This window comes from Puma concolor, chromosome C2 (genome assembly GCF_028749965.1).
Source record: "Puma concolor isolate L17-30 chromosome C2, mPumCon1.1.hap2, whole genome shotgun sequence".
Lineage (NCBI taxonomy): Eukaryota > Metazoa > Chordata > Mammalia > Carnivora > Felidae > Puma > Puma concolor.
The window spans coordinates 35,258,334-35,272,554 of NC_141675.1; the positions used below are offsets into that span (position 1 = coordinate 35,258,334).

Here is a 14,221-nt window from a genome sequence, read left to right on the forward strand (position 1 = left end):
TTTCTTGGCTTCTCTCTCTCTCTTTCTCTCTCTCTCATTTTCCCTTTGTTCATTTGTTTTGTTTCTTAAATCCCACATATGGTGTTTGTCTTTCTCTAACTTATTTCATTCAGCATCATATACCCTAGCTCCATCCATGTCATTGCAAATGGCGAGGTTTCATTTTTTCTTAAAGCTGAATAATATTCCATGGTGTATCTATACCACCTTTTCTTTATCCAGTCATCTATCGAAGTGTACTTGGGCTGCTTCCACGGTTTGGCTATTGTAAATAATGCTGCTATAAACATAGGGGTGTGTACATTTTGAATTAGTGTTTTTGTAATTTTGGGGTAAATACGCAGTAGTGCAATTGCTGGATCATAGGGTAGTTCTATTGTTAACTTTTTGAGGAACCTCCATACTGTCTTCCACAGTGGCCACACCAGTTTGCATTCCCACCAATAGTGCATTAGGGTCCCTTTTTCCCTACATCCTCACCAACACCTGTTGTTTCTTGTATTGATGATTCTAGGTGTGAAGTGATATTTCACTGTAATTTTGATTTTCATTTCCTGATGATAAGTGATGTTGAGCATCTTTTCATGTGTCAGTTGATCATCTGGATGTCTTCTTTGGAGAAATGTCTGTTTTTGTCTTCTGCCCATTTTTAAATTGGATTATTTGGTTTTTAGGTGTTGAGTTTTATAAGTTCTTTATGCATTTTGGATAAGAACCCTTTATGGGATATGTCACTTGCAAATATCTTCTCCCAATCCATCAGTTGTCTTTTAGTTTTGTTGATTGTTTCTGACTAGGCTGTTTTCCAACTCTGTGAGATAGAAGTTAACTTGTAGAACTGATAATAATACAACTATTTCCAGTCTATAGCTATGCAAATAATGTCTAATCTTGACAATGCAAGTAGATTTTGTTAGGTAGGGGGTATAAGTCTCTAAGTCAAATCCTCCTTGTAAGGATATTAATGTAATATCTTAGTGGCTCTTTCATTAATTAATAAATTAAATAAAATCTTTGCCAAGTATTTATTTCATATTTGCATGAAGTTCATGATTAATCATCTTTAAAAATTGTCCTTTAACATTTTTATTGTCATTGTAATGAAATTTTGGGAGAGAGCAGTGATAAATTCATGTATTTAATCCACTTATTTATTTATTTACTTATTTAGTATTATTTTCTTAATGTTTATTTATTTTTGAGAGAGAGAGACAGACAGAGCATGAGCAGGGGAGGGCAGAGAGAGAGGGAGACACAGAATCCAAAGCAGGCTCCAGGCTCTGGGCTATTAGCACAGAGCCTGACATGGGGCTTGAACTCAGGAGTCATGAGATCATAACCTGAGCAAAGTGGGATGCTTAATTGACTGAGCCACCCAGGCACCCCTAATCCACATTTTTAAACTGAAAGTTCTGTGCAGAAATTTTAATTTATAGGTACTTCAAGTTATCAAACTTTTCCTTCATTGGCTCTAAGGCTTATGTCATAGAAAGGTCTTCCCCACCCCAAGATGAATTTTAAAAAGAAAAAGAAAACCTCATGTAATTATTTCTAGAACCTTTACGCTCTCGTTTTTAAGCCTATAAACTTTTTGATTTAGCTTAATTATTTTCACAAATGTGTCATTGATTGTCCCAACACCATTTCAAATAGTTTCCCCACTAATTTAAAATTCCATTTTGCTATGAAAATGTGAAAATGAGGGCTCCTGGGTGGCTCAGTTGGTTAAATGTCAGACTCTTGATTTCAGCTCAGGTCATGATCTCATGGCTCGTGAGTTTGAGCTCCACATCTGGTTCTGCGCTGACAACGTGGAACCTGTTTGGGATTCTCTCTCTCTCCGTCTCTCTCTCTGCCCCTCCCCAGCTTGTGTGCTTGCACACACTCTCTCTCTAAATAAATAAACATAAAAAAAGAAGGAAAGTGGGAAAATGTTCACATTCAATGTACATATTAACTTAGGAAGAATGGACATCTTTATAATGTTGAGTTCTCCTATACAAGAACAGGGTAGAGGTTTCCATTAATCCAAATATTATCTTATGTTAAGACTAAGTTTAAAGTTTTTGTCTATATAACCTTCATATTTTTGTTAGTTATTTCTAAATATTTTGTCTGTCATGGTTATTAGAAATAGAATATTTTCTCACATTATATTTTCTAGTTGTTGTTTGTATATAAGAAAGCTACTGACTTGGGCATCAATTTTGTGCCTAGTTACCTTTTTGAATTCTCTTATTATCTGTAATAGTTTTTTACTTGATTTACTTATATTCTTGTATTTTCAAGTATACAATCATATCATCTACAAATAATGTTAGTTTTGCTTCCTTGTTTCCAATTTTTATACTTTTATTTATTTTATTATTTTATTATTTGTACTTTTGGATCGTTGGCAATGGCTAATCCTCACAGAAAAATATTAGTGGTTATCTATGTCTTATTCTTGATTTTAGTAGAAATATTTTTAATGTCTTGTCAATAACTGATTAGTTTTTAGTCTAATATGTCTTGTTAAGAAGTCAGCCACCCAAGTCTATTTTGCTGAACCTTTATTTATTTATTTTATTTTTTTACATTTATTTATTTTTGAGAGACAGAGACAGAGAACAAGTCAGGGAGGGGCAGAGAGAGAGGGAGACACAGAATCCGAAGCAGGGTCCAGGCTCTGAGGTGTCAGCACAGAGCCCGAGGTAGGGCTCGAATCCACAAACAGTGAGATCATGACCTGAGCCGAAGTCAGACGCTTAACCAACTGAGCCACCCAGGTGCCCCTACTGGGCCTTTATTTTTAAGTTAGCATCAGAAATGTAGGACACAATGAAATATATAACATCATTTGCATAAATTAGGAATATAGTGCCGGAAAACAATGCACATGTTGCAAAAATATGTTAACAGTAAACTTATTAAAATGGTCGCTTATGGAGGAAAGGGAATGAGAATACAAAGATAGAAAGGAAAACTATATTCATCTCAAAAACCTAACCTGATGAAACCTTGAAAGAAAAAAAGTACAAGTTTTGTTCTTTTTAGTATTTAATAAAATTTGCCTGTGAAATCATCTGGGCCTACTGCTTTTATGAGAAAGGGTGGTTCTTTGACAGCTTCCTTAATTTCAATAAAAGTCATTGATCTCTCTAGATTTCAGTCTGTTCTGCGATAAGTTTTGCTTTTTTACATTTTACTTAAAAATCTTTCATTTCTTGAAGAAATAATCATACTTTTATTTCCTCTGTGTCACTAGCTATTTCCTCATTCTAATTTTAATTTTATATACTTATGAATTCTTCTTGATTTCATTAGCTGGTGGTGTCTCTATTTTATTTCTAAAGATCCAACACTTTTAATTATTTATTTAATACTTATTAATTTATTATTGAAGTGGGGAGGGGCAGGGGAAGAAGGAGAGAGAGAATCCCAAGCAGGCTCCACACTCTGCTCAGGGCCCAACTATCATGAGATCATGAACTGAGCTGAAATCAAGAGTCACAGGCTCAGCTAACTCAGCTACCCAAGTGCCCTACAACCCTTTATTTATTAAAAAAATTTTTTTAATGTTTATTTATTTTTGAGAGAGAGACAGAGTGCGAGCGGGGGAGGGGCAGAGAGCGAGGGAGACACAGAATCCGAAACAGGCTCCAGGCTCTGAACTGTCAGCACAGAGCCCCACACGGGGCTTGAACCCACGAACCGCGAGATAATGACCTGAGCTGATGTCGGATACTTAAGCAACTGAGCCACCCAGGTGCCCCTCCAACCCTTTATTTTTAAAGATTTGTTCTATTTACCTATTTTCAATGGCGAAAATTTCTGTTTTTGCTTTGTCAGTTCCTTCTTCCTATTATTTTATACTAATTTTGCTATTCTTTTTCTAACACTTAAATTCGTAATTGCTTCCAAACCTTGTTCAATAATAGTAATCATAATTTATATATTAATTATATTAATTTATTAATTACTTAAGGATATGAGCATTTTCTTATATTTTAAATCATATCCCTTAGGATTTTGTATATAGTGTTATTAAAAATATTTTTTCTAATTGTGATATAATTATAGACTCACGAGTTGCAAAAATAGTACAGAGAGGTCCTGAGTACCCGTCACCTAGCTTCTCCCACTGGTGACATCTCCTACAACCATAGAGCATTATCAAAATGGGAAATTTGTTGTCACAATACATACGATTGACTACAAATTTTATTTGGATTTCACCCTCTCGTTTTGTATGTCTGTGTGTATACTTCCGTGATATTTAATCACATGTATAGATTCATACAACCATTATAACAGTCAAGATATGGACTGTTCTATCTCCACAAAAATACTCTCTTATGTTGTCCCTTTATAGCCACATCCTCCTGCCCCTTCCTAACCCCTAGCAACCACTGATGTGTCCCCCGTCTTAACAATTTTGTCATTTAGATAATGCCATATAAATGGAACTTTTTAATATGCAACTTTTGAGACTGGGCTTTTTCGCTTTGCTTAATGCGCTAAGATCCATCCAATTATTTTAAGTATGAACAGTTTTTTTGCTTTTGTTGCTGACTAGCATTCCGTTAACCCTTCATCTGTTGAAGGTCATTGGGATTTTTTTTAGTCTTTGGCTATTAGAAATAAGCAGCTATGAACATTCACGTACAGGTTTTTGTGTGACTATAATGTTCCATTTCTCTGGGAAAAACACCCAGGAGGGTGATTACTGGTTGTATGACAAGTGTATGTTTAATTTTTTAAGAAACTGCCAGACTCATTTCCAGAGTGGCTCTACCATTTTATATTTCCACCAAAAATGTACAAGTGATCTAGTATCTCTGGAGGGTTGCCCATACTTGGCATTATCAGATTTTTAATTTTAGCCATTCTAACAAGCATAATAGCATACTTTTTGAACAGATACTACTATGATTAAAATTGCATTTTCCCAGTAGCTAGTGATCCTGAACATCTTTTAATGTGTTTGCCACCCTTATGTCATCATTGGTAAAGTGTCTATTCAAGTTTTTCACTCATTTTCTAGATAAGACTGTTGCCTTACATTGAATGTAGAAAGTCCTTTCCGTATTTTGTATATGAGTCCCTTGCTGGGATATAGGATTTGCAAATGTTTTCTACATTTATATTATCATCATTGTCTAACCATGTTGCCACTTCAGTTTTGATTTACTGTTTGCTCAAGAAATATTTTTAAGAGAGTTCATGCACCACAAAAAGAATGGAATTTATAATGATACAATGTCAGTCAGGAGAGCAGTCATGCGGTCATCCGGGGCTGATAGGGAAGGTGTCTTGCTTCAATAGGGCCTTTAGCTGAGTCTTCAAGAATAGGTAGGGCTTGGGGGAAAATAATCTGTAGTGATTGCAGCAACCTTGAGGGTTATCAATTAGGGGCTATAAAATGGTGAGAGGCCCAAAGTACACAATAGCAGAAATTTTCTGAAGACATACTCGGGCATTATCTTGATATCCTAGATTAGGTGTTGCAATGGCCACCTCATCTGAGGAGCAGCACCCTCTCAGAGGTGGCCTCTTCTGTAGGCCAAAGGTCTCTTACCCATTGCTGCGTGGCAGGAAGATTTCTTTACGTTGGTTGGAGGTCTCCTTTGAAGGCCCATAAATGAAAGCATGGTCAGGGCTGGGCTGATAACCATGGTGTGTGAAGTTCAGAGTAGTAATTACCTTACTTGCACAGCCCAGTAACTCAGAGAACATAGTGCAAAGTGAGGACGGAAAGGAGAACGGCGTGAGACCAGGTCCTACCCGGCTGGAGAAAGTCTGATAGAGGCCACATGGTCATCATAGAAGAACGAGCTCCTGGAATGTGCAACCTGACTTGACCTCTCACTTCCAACATCACAACAGCACAAAACCAATCAAAATTGAGCAGAATTAGTTAGGTAATAGTCAGTCAAGAAGGCTTTTTGGAGGATGGACTTGGAGAAGTTCGTAAGAATTTGCTAGAAAGGGAAGAACTAGGCACTTTTTTTTTTTTTCAATGAGAACAGGGAGAACAATAGTGTAGTGCAGTGTAGTCACTGTTGACTTCAGGAGACAAGCCTGGCTCAACCAGAAAGGGTGTGTTCAGGACTTCAGGGGAGTGGGGGACTTCTTAAGGAGGACTTGAACACCAAAATGAGGAGGGCAGATGCCACAGGACAGGAATGAAGGTACTCCTCATGGGCTCAGGAAGTTCCCCACATTCTCCCCCACCACTTGTCATGGTGTCTGAGATGTCAAGGAGGGCCTAGGGTGACTTCTTCAGGTTAAGGCATTGTTGCCTCCAGATTCTTCATTTAGGGGTGAACAGTCTGAAGATATTTCTTCCCTCTGGTATTCCTCCCATACAATGGACCAGCCTAAGTTGCTTCACCTGGTGCTGCATCTCTTTGCCTACTAGAAAATTCCCCCCTCTTATCTCTCCAAATATCCAGCCAGCTTGCTCAGTCCACACTTGCCAGGGAGTCTTTCTCGAGTCCTGCCCTGCACACTGTTCTCAATATGCCAACAAGCTCTTATAGCACTGGACGTCTGAGGCACTCATTTGGCCCCTGGCCCCGGTGTAACACTTACGTATGAATGGCCCAGCCATGGCCCTGGCCCTGCTCAGGTGATCAGTAGACATTTATGAAGCAATGAAAGACAATAAGGGCACGTCTTAATCCAGTAAGGCCATTTTAAATCTGTTATCTGATATTGTCTCCCCTATTAATAGTTAATATCATTATCATGGGTAGGTTTGTTTTTGTTTTTGCTTAAAACAACAGAAATTTATTCTCCCACTTCAGGCAGCCAGGATTCCAAAATCCAGATATTGACAGGGTGGGTTCCTTCTGGAGGCTTGAGCAAGAATCTGTTCAGTTCCTCTCTCTTAGATTCTAGTAGTTACTGGCAATTCTTGGCATTTTTTTTGGCTTATAAACACAACAGTCCAAATTTTGCCTCCATATTCAAACCACCTTCTTTTGTGTGTGCCCTTTTCTATCTCCTATAAGGACAGTCTCGTTGGATTTACTACGATCTTAATCTTGATTCTACCTTAATCACATCTCCATGGAACTTAAGTAATTTAAATTAATAACACAGCCACCCTCTTTTTCTATCTTCTAATTCACGACCCCTCTAAGGTTCAAAAAGACAATCTGATGCTCATTAGCTATTTCCTCCCTATCTTCTAGCTCGTTGGCATCTAGACTCTGAACAGTTACCTCATGGAAGGGTCACAGTCTTTGGCATCTCAAAGACCCAGGTGCCAATCTCAGTGCTTCCTCTTGGTTCTGCTTTTAAAGGCCTACAGAGAAGAAAGGAGGTCTTGCCATGGGCTGATATATCATACTCATGGGGCACAGCACTTCTTCATGGTTCCCCACTGAGATACTGGCAGTCTGCACAGGGGCCACCTTGATTATGTGTCTGAGAGCTCCCTTATTGGTTATTTACTGCTGGGTAACAAATTACTCCTTAACTTAGTGGCTTTAAGCAACATAAACTTCTATTGTCTCATAGTTTCTATGGGTCAGGAGTTTGAGAGTGGCCTAGTTGGACTGAAGGACCTGCTTTCAAAAGTGGCTCACTGGCTGCTGGTGGGAGGCTTCAGTTGCTTTCCATGTGGGCCTCTCCACAGGACTACTCAAGTGTCCTTGTGACATAGCGCCTGGTTCCCCTCAGATCAAGTAGTCTGAGAGAGAAACCAAGGAGGCAGTTGTATGTACCCTTGTATGACCTACCTTCAGAAGTCACATGCCCTCACTTCTGCTACCAGTCCACATTCAAGGGGAGGGAAATTAGGCTTTGGAAGGCAGGCATATCAAAGGATTTTCCAGACGATTTAAAAACCACCACAGCTCTCTTTTCTACTAGGTCTCCATCCTTCTTCTCTGTCTTCATCTACGTGGTCTTATTACTACACTTGTTCCCCTACTCCTCACCCTTACTCCCAGAGTCCAGTATCTCTGCCAGAGTGGGATGTGTGTGTGTGTGTGTGTGTGTGTGTGTGTGTGTGTGTGTGTGTGTCTCATACTAGTTAGGGAAAACAAAGGATTTAATTGGCTGATAAGTAAAAAGCCCAGGGTTAGGGCTGACGTCAGGCAGGGCATCTCTTCATCTCTTGCCTCTGCTTTCCTCCATGAGCCTTCATTTCAGTAAGACTCCCTCCATGTGATGGCTTTCAGCAGCTCCAGGCTGACATTCTACCCCTTTAGTATTCCCAAAGGATAGACAGCATCTCTTTCCAGTTTCTTAAATGAAAACCCCAAGATTATGTATTTGTGTCAGGTCTAGTGACTTTGAGTTTGATTGGCCAGGCCTGTGTTGTATGGCAACCCTGGAACTGACTGGGGACAAGGGAGGCAAGAACTGTCTGAAGTACATGGACTGAGTGTTATTATCAGAAGAAAGGGGACCAGACTTGGAACAAGTACACTGGCAGCAATCTGTGACACTGATGGTGAGCACTGAAGGAGACAAAGTATATAAACTGTCTGGCGCTTGATGGAAATTTTTTCTGGATTCTTCTATTTTTCCCTTTCTCTGTATTTAATCATCTGATAAGTCCCACAGATTTTCCTTTAGCATTGCTGGTTGCCACGGCCCCTCCTCCTCCAAAGCACTGCTTTGCTATGGCCTCTCACTGCTGCTCTCCTGGACTAGGCTGGAGACACCCCTCCAACTCTCTCAGAGCACAGAACCTGAATCTGGCTCTGGAAGATCCATCATCTGCACACACTTTCCAATATCCCCTTGGCTACAGAAGAGCACGCGGATAGTTTGTAGCAGAGGAAGATGGCTGCCGGTGGGTGGTAGAGCTAGGTAGATGGGATGGAGTGGAGATGCACGGTAGCTATGGAACTGGCTCCCACGGTTCCCGGTGCAGCCCTGGAAACCACAGCATCTAAGAGCTGTGGGAGACCAGATGGCCAGAGTGTACTAGAGCTTCTCAGCCTCCACATTCAAGCAGCCCCATCCTCCATTTTCCCCAGAGGAGAAACGATGGCTTTCCATTCTTTGATTTAAAATGGAAAGTGCCCGGCTAACCTTGCCAGGGGGCGCCTCAAGATGTCAACTCTGTAAGAGTAGTCATAGTTAAGCCAGATGGAGTTTGATTTTGTGCAGGATCGTTTGTTTAAATTTTTATACTAGTTTTTTTTTTTTTTGTTAAAGTTTTAAATCATGGAGTATTTCAAGTATCTACAGAAGCAGAAAGGATAGCTGAAGAAATTCCATATGCCCACCACCCAGCTTCAGCATTTATCAGGTTGTGGCTAGTCTTATTTTGTCTCCATTCCTACTATTCCTCACCTTTCCAATTATCTTGAAGCTAAACCCAGATATTATGCCCTTTCTCCATAAATATTTCAGTGTGTATCTTTAAAAGATAAGAACTCTTAAAATACATTACCATAATGCCATAATACTAAAAGTTTAATAGCATTTCTGGAAATATCACATGTCGTCAGTGTGCAAATTTCCCTAGTTATCTCATAGTTTAGTTATCTCTAGTTTCTGTTTGTTCTAGAGTATTTTGTTTTCACAATTTATTTATTTGAATTAGGATTCAAATAAAGGCCATATAGTATAATTAGCTGATATGTCTCCTGAGTTTATTTTAGACTATAGGTTCCCTCTGTATGCCTTTTTTGTTCCTTGCAATTTATTTGCTGAGGAATCCAGGTTGTTTATCCTGCCGTTTCTTATAGTCTGGGTTTTGCTGATCGCACCCCTCAAATGTCTAACATGTCCCTCCGCCCCTACATTTCCTGTAAATATGTAGTTGGATCCAGAGACTTGACCAGATTCTATGTGGATCTTTTGGTGAGGCCACTTGGTAGGTGGATTGTGTAAGAAGCACAGAGACGTTGTTGCCTCTCTGTTTTGTGTCCACTACTTAGTACCTGTGACACTGGACCCTGGGAACCGGAAGTCTGCCACTGGTGTCACCCCAAGCCAATTCCTCCACTGGTCCCATTTCAAAAAACGGAATTTGCATTATCCATCTTTCTCACCTAGTTCCCTTTCCAGATCTCTTTACTTGGTGTGACTGAGGGAATCTTGGTCTCATACCTGGAACCTGCATGCAAAGGAGGCTGGGGAAGCTATTTCTTTCTTTGATGAATACCTGAGAGAGATGGAATCCCCAAAGAAGGGATTCCCTAAATATGGGAGACTTGTTCATAAGATGGCAAACCACAGATATGATGAATGTGCGCGAGGGCATCTAAGACAATGGTAAGACTGAGAGCTAAGTGGTAGGAGTTCAAACAGGACCTCCACTGGGGTATGTGGTTTTGGGGGAAGGGACCCATTGGGCTTAGACCTCGGATTCATGAAGGGCTTTTCAACTTTTGACATTATTGCCAAGCGGTTACAGAGAGACAGTAATGGGACAGAATAGAGTTCCTTCTCTACCTTTATTTTTTATTTTTTTTAAATATGAAATTTATTGTCAAATTGCTTTCCATACAACACCCAGTGCTCATCCCAACAGGTGCCCTCCTCTATATCCATCTACCTTTAAACCTGTACACCATGCTTGGACCAGACTATCCCAGGTACACTCTGAATTCAGAAATTTTGTAAATGCTAAAATTATCCTGGAACTAGCACTACATAAGTATACTGTATTTTTGTGTACCAACCTATTTGTTACCTGCAGCCATTTAAAACAAACCACAACTTCTGTTAATTCAGATCTGGTATTTCTTTGTTAGAGGCATCTTAAGAAATGGCCAGGATCATCTTAAAGAAGATCAGTACTCAAAGAAGGGGGGATTTTGTGGGTTGTGGAGGGGGGAGAGGAGGGCCCCAAACTTTACCTCTGAACGATTGGTAGGGTTTTGATTATTGTAAAAGAATGGGGCATATCATCATTGGTGTGTCCCTCCTGGAGTGAATCAAGTCCCTTTTCCCAGAGGGACACTTATCCCTTTCCTTGTCCCCACTATCCCTGAGAGGAAAGCCACTTCTGTGACTTGGGTGATTAGCATGTCCCTACCACCTACCCTTAGTCCTGCAGGTCCCCAGCTCAGGGTGGGGTGTGGGGTTGGGGCCGCACTGGTGAAGTCCCTGAGAACTGAGATTAGGAAAGACTCAGCTCTGCAGATGGAGGCAGGCTGGGGGGACTATTCCTGTCAGCATTGGCGTGGGTAAGGGACATGTGGGGGAATTAAGCAGAGTTTAATTGCAGGGCAGTGTTGAGCTGTTTCATTTGCACCTGAAAAGAACAATAATGCTGTCCTAATTAATTGAGACAGAAGTTATAAATCAGGGCTTCCAGAGAGGTCCTTGGGGTCCACCTTGTCAGGATGTTCTTGCAGGAGGGTTTTGGAGGCTGCCCAAAGAATGACATTTCAGGGGCTTTGGGGGTTTAGGGTCTGAAGTCCGTCCACCTGCCAGCCCTAGGATGACAGGTCACTGTGTCTGTGCATCGCAGACTCTGGGTTCTCAATCAGTATCATGTGTGTGAGAGAGCGAGCGACAGAGAGACAGAGAAAGAGAACCTGCACTTGGGTTTGCACCCCCAAAACATCAGAGAGGCTCTGCTCTACCTCCTCCTTCTGCCACTGAGAGGTCTGGGGCTTCCTGCCCTAGCTGAGCCACGCTTCCGGATTTCTGTTAAATGGTTCCCTGTGTCCCCTGAACTTCAGCTCCTTCTGTTTTTCCGTCACCCACACTGTGTCAGCAATGAAGTCATGTTGATTCCACTCCTCGGATGCCAATCAGATCTCTGTTTTTGTTTTTGTTTGTTTAACCCACATATAAATTGGCTTGTTATATGCCAGGCACTGTTCAAATCTCTTTGTAAAAATAATATATACAGTAATCCTCCTTACCCGTGGAGGATATGTTCCAAGACCCCAACTGGATGCCTGAAACCACAGATAGTACTGAACCCTATATATATATATAAAATGCATTTTCCTAGACGTACAATACCTAGGACAAAGTTTAATTTATAAATTGGGCACAGGACGACATTAACAATAAATAATAAAACAGAACAATTTATAGCAACATACTGTAATAAAAGTTATGTGAATGTGATCTCTCCAAATATTGTATTAGACTGTACTCACCTTTCGTCATGATGTGAGATGATAAAAAGCCTGAGACCTGGCGCGAGGAGACTGGCACAGGCACCCAGAAGTCGCGATAGGCTACTATTGACCTTCTGCAGATTCGTCGGGAGGAAGAATCTTCTGCTTCCGGGGAGGGGGTAACTGAAACCTCAGCAAGTGAAACTACGGATAAGGGGGGACTACTGTATCTCTTCTAAGTAAGCTCATTAGATGGATTAGATTCATTCAAGCCTCACAAAAAGTCCACGGCAAAAGGTCAGCTCTGATTTGCAGAGGAGTAAACTGCGGCACAGAGAGGCTGTACAATTTGCCTTAACCTCACAGAGCTGGGGAGTAGCACCCATAGGAACTGAACCGAGGCCACGTGGTTCTGGAGCTTGGGAGCTCAGTCACTTCACCCCCACCGCCCCTCCTCCGGGAGGGCCTAGGCTCGGCCTCAGCACTTCCTGCCTGAGTTCCTGCATGTGGCAAGCCTACGTTTTGAAAATGTGAAGTTATGTAATACAAACGCGTTAATAAGGTATGTTAGTGTAGAGTGTGTTTTGAAATATTGTAACCCTCCAGCTTGAAAAATGTGGAAAAAAAAATAACCTTTTCAAGTTGCCTGGCCCGTGGAATTTTAAGATGTAGTGAAGCTATTTCCATAGCTCAGTGGCACCAGGTGAGCTGGTAAATAGATAACCTCCATCCTTTGTCAGTCCCGTGGGGCTCTCAGTGTTGTTGACGTGCTTTGGAAATTGAGCGAACGAATCCGTTGCTAGTGCCCCGTTCTGTGAACAGGCACCGTTGTTAGAGCTGAGAGTCGTTTTCATATCCTCTAACAATGGCATCTGAGTGTCAGTTCAGTGGCAAAGCTTGCAATAGCGTTCCAAAAATGGAACGGACGTCAATAGCTTCGCACTGGAGGTGAGAGGTGCTAAAATGCCACAAAGAAGGCTGAATAAGCACCGTGATGCTCGCCGCTGCCCACTTAGAAGCGAGCCCTCTGCAAAATAGTGGAGTTGGTGCCGAGGAGAGGAAAGGCTGCGCTGAAGCCCAAAGATTGCTTCTCGGGTTACAGATCTATGCACAGTAAGGAACCCTCCCACTTTACATATACTTCTTTGGGAAGATTAGTCTTCTATGATGTGAATTTTGAATTAAAGGTGACGGCCCTGCGCTCAGCTCCAACTCGTATTTTTCATTCTTTACTCTTCTTACCGCTGAGAGAACGGCTCCCAGATTAGTTCTGCTCAAAGGCTGATCTTGCCACTCTAAGGCTCAAAAACATCATGTGGCTCCCACTGAGGTCCTGTTGGTCAAGCTCTTCAGTCAGGGTGGGGCTGAGTCTCCCCATGAGACCAGAAACTCCCAACAGTGGGGCCATGACCTCTCCATCACATGCACTCACACTTTGAGTCCCCATCAGAACCTGTTGGGTGAGATATTTACGTATTGGGGGTGGGCATCTGTAGGGGATTCCCATACTTGGGATGGGATAGGATGGGAACTCCAGAATGTCCAACAGGTATGATGCTAGTTCAGTGCTTCATTAAACATTTGTGTAACGAGTGAGTGAATAGCCGTTATGACCTTCTTGGCCTTTGACTTCTCTATTCTCAGGACCAGAGACCAGGGCAAAGGTGAAAAGGTCTCTAAAATCTTAGGCAATACTGGGTTTCATTGCCTTGTCTAGGCCAGGGAAATGACCTAGATAATGAAAAAAACATTAAACATTTCTTACATTTGTCTAAGGCAGGGTTTCTCAACTTTGTCACTGTCGACATATTATGCTGGATAACTCTTCCATGGGGGAGGGGAGGCGGCTGTCCTGTGCATTGTAGGGTGTTGAGCAGCACCCCTGACCCAAGTTGTTAAATCAAACGTGTCTCCAGACATTGCCAAATGCTCCGGGCAAGGGCGAGATTACCCTCAGGTTAGAAATAATGGTCTAGGGCAGTGATTCCCAGCTCCAGTGGCATATTAGATTCACACGGGGAGCTTTACAAACAACTGACGCCTGGGTCCCACCTGGAGATACTCTGATGTAATTGGTGCTGAGGAGCGGCCCAGGTAGAGGGAATTCGGTAAGCTCTGCAGGTGGTTCTAATGCTTAGCCAGGTCTGAGAGCACTGGTCTAGTGCTCGGCAGTCTAGAAGTGTAAT

The 14,221-nt window shown here is 41.6% G+C and overlaps 1 protein-coding gene across 2 annotated transcripts in view; it reads right to left on the reverse strand.

Moving 5' to 3' along the window:
• Positions 1 to 12,400, reverse strand: part of RBP2 (retinol binding protein 2) — a 67,257-nt gene extending 54,857 nt beyond the window's left edge. The window contains exons 1-2 of one of the 2 annotated variants that reach the window (XM_086674403.1): positions 12,075 to 12,400; positions 7,212 to 7,294 (exon numbers count right to left, since the gene is read on the reverse strand). The gene's annotated coding sequence lies outside the window, so the exon portion shown is untranslated. The remainder of the gene's footprint in view (positions 1 to 7,211; positions 7,295 to 12,074) is intronic. The other variant, XM_025912957.2, reaches the window with a different exon arrangement.
• Positions 12,401 to 14,221: the final 1,821 nt, after the last annotated feature.